Here is a 6,000-nt window from a genome sequence, read left to right as displayed (position 1 = left end):
AATCTTCACACATCCAGTTACAGTCAGTACGTTTCGAACAAATGTTCTTACTCATGACTTGCTTGCCCTCTGTCTGCAGTGCTCCACTTTCTTATAAACTTTGTGACTCACCATCCCCTATGTTCTGGGCGGGTGGTTAAGTTCAGGTGTATGCAATAAAGTGGATAATCGTAGGCAGAGAGGCCGTCCATTTTAAACCTCCAGTATAGAAAAAAACATATGGTGCAGATTAAAATTGAAAAAATTTAAAAGAATCATATAAGGAAGAGTTGCATAGGTACAATGAATGCTTCGACTGACACAATAACTATAAAAATTATTATCCCATGTTCATTAGAAAAATCGCAGTGTCTGAATTGTCATCTATAGCAAATACCTCATGTATGATACAATTAAAAACAAACATATAGAAACATGGCCATGTGTTGAATACCGGTTTGAAGGGTATTTGCTTCTCAATAAATATACATTAGATCTTTCCTTAAATTTAAACCCAAGTGAAATCTTGTGTTTAATTTCAAGATCCAAAAAGCTTCCCTTTGAAGAGTTAATTTTTGCAGATCACCTCCCCTTGATCGAAGAAAAATAAGTTTGATCGCATATGCAGAAAAAGTATGCAGACTTCTGTTGTGCGAAGTAATAAAATGTTTCGCAGCATTCGAAATGTTCACATATGCGCTGTTCGTGATATCATTTAAGTGTTCCAATAGTCTCGATTTAAATTTTCGAGTTGTACAACCCACATACAGAAGTCTACATTTCACACATTCGATTACGTAGACCACTCCAATGGAGTTACAGTTAATGTACGATTTGATAGGGAAGCTACTTTTGGCTGAAGAATCTTGAAAAATCTGACGTGTCATTTTATGTGGTGATAACTTTAAAATGCTTTTACTTATCCAGGCTATTCTGAGATTGTTTTCTCATCATGTATTGTACTTCATAACAGTGGTAAAATTTAGTAAAAAATTATAATTTTTATTTATAAAAAAAATCCAAATTTAGCAAATTTTTATTAAAAAAAATCCAAAATTCGCAAATTTCCAAATTTCAATTTCTTTACTTCAATAATAGATAGTAATACCTCCAAAATAGTTATTACTTTACATTCCCCATATGTCTACTTCATGTTTGAATAATTTTGTGAATGCCATTTTATTTTTGGAGGATGTTACAAGGCTTAGAAGTTTAGAAGCAAACCCACTTTTTCAGGACCAGATCAGGTCTGAAGTCACTTTGTCAGGCTTACATAATAGAAACCACACAAAAATGACCCCATTTTACAAACTAACACCCCTCAAGGTATTTAAAACTGATTCTACAAACCTTGTTAACCCTTTAGGTGTTCCACAATAATTAATGGAAAATAGAGATAAAATGTCAAAATTTCACCTTTTTGGCAGATTTTCCATTTTAATAAATTTTTTACAGTTGCAAAGCAAGGGTTAACAGCCAAACAAAACTCAATATTTATGACCCTGATTCTGTAGTTTACAGAAATGCCCCATATGTGGTCGTAAACTGCTGAACGGGCACATGGCATTGCGCAGAATGAAAGGAATGCCATGCGGTTTTTGGAAGGCAGATTTTGCTGGACTGGTTTTTTGACACTATGTCCCATTTGAAGCCCCCCTGATGCACCTAAAAAAGTGACCCCATTTTGGAAACTATGGGATAAGGTGGCAGTTTTGTTGGCACTATTTTAGGGTACATATGATTTTTGGTTGCTCTATATTACACTTTTTGTGAGGCAAGGTAACAAGAAATAGCTGTTTTGGCACCGTTTTTATTTTTTATTTACAACATTCATCTGACAGGTTAGATCATGTGGTATTTTTATAGAGCAGGTTGTCACGGACGCGACAATACCAAATATGCCAATTTTCTTTTAGTGTCTCCACATTCTGAAAGCCGTAGTTTTATATATTTTTTGGGCAACTGTCTTGTGTAGGGGCTAATTTTTTTCAGGATGAGATGACGGTTTGATTTGTACTTTTATAGGGAGCATATGACTTTTTGATCACTTGCTATTACACTTTTTGTGATGTAAGGTGACAAAAAAATGGCTTTTTTTTACACCGTTTTTATATTTTAAAAAAATTATGGTATTCACCTGAGGGGTTAGGTCATGTGATATTTTTATAGAGCAGGTTATTATGGACGCGGCGATACCTAATTTGTCTAGTTTTTTTTATTTTTTGGGCGATTGTCTTAGTTAGAGGCTCATTTTTTGCAGGATGAGGTGACGGTTAGTGGGTTGGATCTCACAGGTTTTCCACCGGAAGGCAGCCCCAATGCCTAAAGAAGGCATCGGGCTGCCTTCCATGCCATCGGGTCCCTGTCACAGCAGCACAGGGACCCGATGCCAGAGCCGATCCCCGCACGACATCGCACGTGACGGTTAATGTGCCGGCATCAGTGATTTCACCGATGCCGGAGCATGCAGCAGGGGTCCGGCTATCAGTGACAGCCGGACCCCTGCCGCTGATTGGGCGGGCACAGCTCCTGCACCCGCCCGATCCCCAGTACATGTACGTCATGGGTCTTTAAGTCCCACAAAGAAATGACGTACATGTAAGTCTTGGGTCCTTAAGGGGTTAATGTAAGAAGACTGTGGGTGACAGTGGGTGACAGAAGATCTGTCAGACTGGCAACACATGCTATTATCTGACAAGTTTCCTTGTGGATCAATAGACGTCTGTGTTGTTTCTGATACCCCTTCAGATGTTTCTATTGTGGTCATTTTATCTTTCCTTATTTATAGTTGCTTCTCCCACAAGGCTGTGCGGTTTATAGCTTCAATGGTATCTGTGGTCTGCTGGTGTTTGGTTCTCGGCTGAGTTCCTGTTGCTGCCATAGCTACTGGAAACTTAAGTGTTTCCTTTCCCTTTTGCATTTTGTTTTGGTTTATCTGTGTGTTGTTTTTCCCTGACCCTTTGTTGTAGGCCTGATGGAGACTCCTGGTCGTCCTTCCTTTTTGGAGGAACAGGTAGTCTCAGTCCTGTCACTATCGCCAGGGTATTATAGGGTGAGTTAGGATTCTAGGTACTCCTGCATATGAACTTACCTACCTTTGGGGTCTGTTCATACTGATAGGCAGTCAGGACTGTGACTAGGGATTTGACTAGGAGGTGTCCTTCTTTCTTCCCTTGCTTTCAGGCCTTGTTCCTTGTTCCCTCTCCTTCATTGTCTGGTGTGCTGTCTTCCTCCCACACACGAGCGTGACACATCAGCAGTACAGTATGGATATGGAAAGGATAATGTGTATAGGGGTAACACTGTCATGTGACAGCAATAGTAGCCTCATCTGTAGCAGCCCAGCTGTCACGGACGGTGTACAGGAAACAAGACAAAGCAACATGCATATATGACTCACTGGATCCAAAGCTAAGGAACCATAAGGGAGACCCCTGCACAAGACCTGAGACTTTCCCTGGCTGCTCAGCCTATGCAACGATCCCAGAGGTGGATGGTTGCATATCCACGTACCTCGACTATATAACCCCTGAACACCCTACAATAGTGAGGGGACACGACCACCGGCTCCCTACACCAGACACGGAGGGAGTCAGGGTCACCTGGGATCCAGCAAACAGAAAATAACAGATAAATGTTCAGCACTTAACTTTGTAGCAGACTGGAAAACAAGATCAGCATGCACACACACTCCAGGAAGTAGTATAAGCCGCCCAGTAATGCATTATGGGGCGGAATTTAAAGGGATGCAATCAGTCCAACCACATGACAGCTGAGAGAGGCTAACGAGATGAGGAACTGAACATCACAACAAAGAAACTCAAGGAGGAGGTTCTGAAAGGCTTCTGTCAGAGCTTCTCAGCTGTCTGGTTGTGACAGTACCCCTCCCTCTACGAGTGGACTCCGGACACTCAGAGCCCACCTTCTCAGGATGGGACCTATGGAAAGCCCTGATGAGACGAGAGGCCTTAATGTCCGTCACTGGGACCCACATCCTCTCCTCAGGACCATAACCCTCCCAATGAACAAGGTACTGGAGAGAACCGCGGACAAGCCGAGAATCCACAATCCTAGAGACCTGAAATTCAAGATTCCCATCAACCATAATCGGAGGAGGAGGCAAAGGCGAGGGTACAATGGGTTGAACATAAGGTTTCAATAAGGACTTATGAAAAACATTATGGATCTTCCAAGTCTGAGGAAGATCAAGACGGTAGGCAACAGGATTGATGACAGACAGGATTTTGTAAGGCCCAATAAACCTAGGACCCAACTTCCAGGAGGGAACCTTCAATTTGATATTCTTGGTAGACAACCACACCAGATCACCAACATTCAGGTCCGGACCAAGCACACGTCTCTTATCTGCCACACGCTTATATCTCTCACTCATGCTCTTTAGATTATCCTGAATCTTTTGCCAAATAGATGACAAAGACGAGGAGAATCTGTCCTCATCAGGTAAACCAGAAGACCCCTCTCCCGAGAAAGTCCCAAACTGCGGATGAAACCCATATGCACCAAAAAATGGTGACTTATCAGAGGACTCCTGACGACGGTTATTTAGAGCAAACTCAGCAAGGGACAAAAAATAACACCAATCCTCTTGATTCTCCGCCACAAAACAGCGCAGATATGTCTCCAGATTCTGATTGGCGCGCTCTGTCTGGCCATTCGACTGCGGGTGGAAAGCAGAAGAGAATGACAACCGAACCCCCAAGCGAGAACAGAAAGCCTTCCAGAATCTGGAAACAAACTGCGTGCCCCTATCAGAGACTATGTCTGAAGGAATACCGTGCAATTTGACAATGTGATCAATAAATGCCTGCGCCAGCGTCTTAGCATTGGGCAAACCAGGAAAAGGGATGAAATGCACCATTTTGCTAAAACGGTCCACCACCACCAGAATCACAGTCTTCCCTGAGGAACGAGGCAGGTCCGTTATGAAGTCCATGGACAGATGTGTCCAAGGACGGGAAGGAATGGGTAAGGGAAGGAGAGGACCTGATGGCCGTGAATGAGGGACTTTGGCACGAGCGCAAGTCTCGCAGGCTGCCACAAAACCCTCAACCGACTTACGAAGCGCAGGCCACCAGAATCTCCGAGCGATGAGATCCAGTGTGGCTCTTGCCCCCGGGTGCCCAGCAAGGACCGTATCGTGGTGTTCCTTAAAAATCTTGTGTCTTAAAGCGAGAGGCACAAACAACCTCCCAGGAGGACAAAGATCAGGAGCCTCTGACTGGGCTGCCTGCACCTCTGCCTCCAATTCAGAAAAAAGAGCAGAGACCACCACACCTTCAGCCAAAATGAGACCCGGGTCTTCAAAATTCCCGCCTCCCGGAAAACAACGTGACAGGGCATCTGCCTTCACATTCTTAACTCCAGGGCGGAACGTGACAACAAAATTAAACCTAGAAAAGAACAAAGACCATCTGGCCTGTCTCGGGTTCAGACGCTTGGCTGACTCCAAGTAGGCCAGATTTTTATGGTCAGTAAATACGGTAATAGGGTGTCTGGCTCCCTCTAGCCAATGGCGCCATTCCTCAAAAGCCAACTTGATGGCCAACAATTCCCTATCTCCCACATCGTAATTTCTCTCTGCGGAGGAGAGCTTTTTCGAGAAAAAGGCACACGGTCGCCATTTGGCTGGAGAGGAACCCTGAGACAAGACCGCCCCCACACCCACCTCAGAAGCATCAACCTCAACTATGAAGGGTAAAGAAATATCAGGTTGCACCAAGATGGGAGCGAAAGCAAAACTCTCCTTGATATTAGAAAAAGCCTTACGCGCCTCTACTGACCAAGAAGAAAAATCTACCCCCTTTCTGGTCATATTAGTGAGTGGTTTAACAATAGAGGAATAATTCAAAATAAACTTCCTGTAATAATTGGCAAAGCCCAAAAAACGCATCAGCGCCTTCTGATTCTCAGGAAGCTCCCACTCAAGCACAGCGCGGACCTTCTTGGGGTCCATGCGAAAACCAGAAGCGGAGAGAAGAAACCCCAGAAATTGAATTTCTG

This window comes from Bufo gargarizans, chromosome 3, assembly GCF_014858855.1.
Source record: "Bufo gargarizans isolate SCDJY-AF-19 chromosome 3, ASM1485885v1, whole genome shotgun sequence".
Taxonomy (NCBI): domain Eukaryota; kingdom Metazoa; phylum Chordata; class Amphibia; order Anura; family Bufonidae; genus Bufo; species Bufo gargarizans.
Note: the sequence above shows the minus strand (reverse complement) of the source record.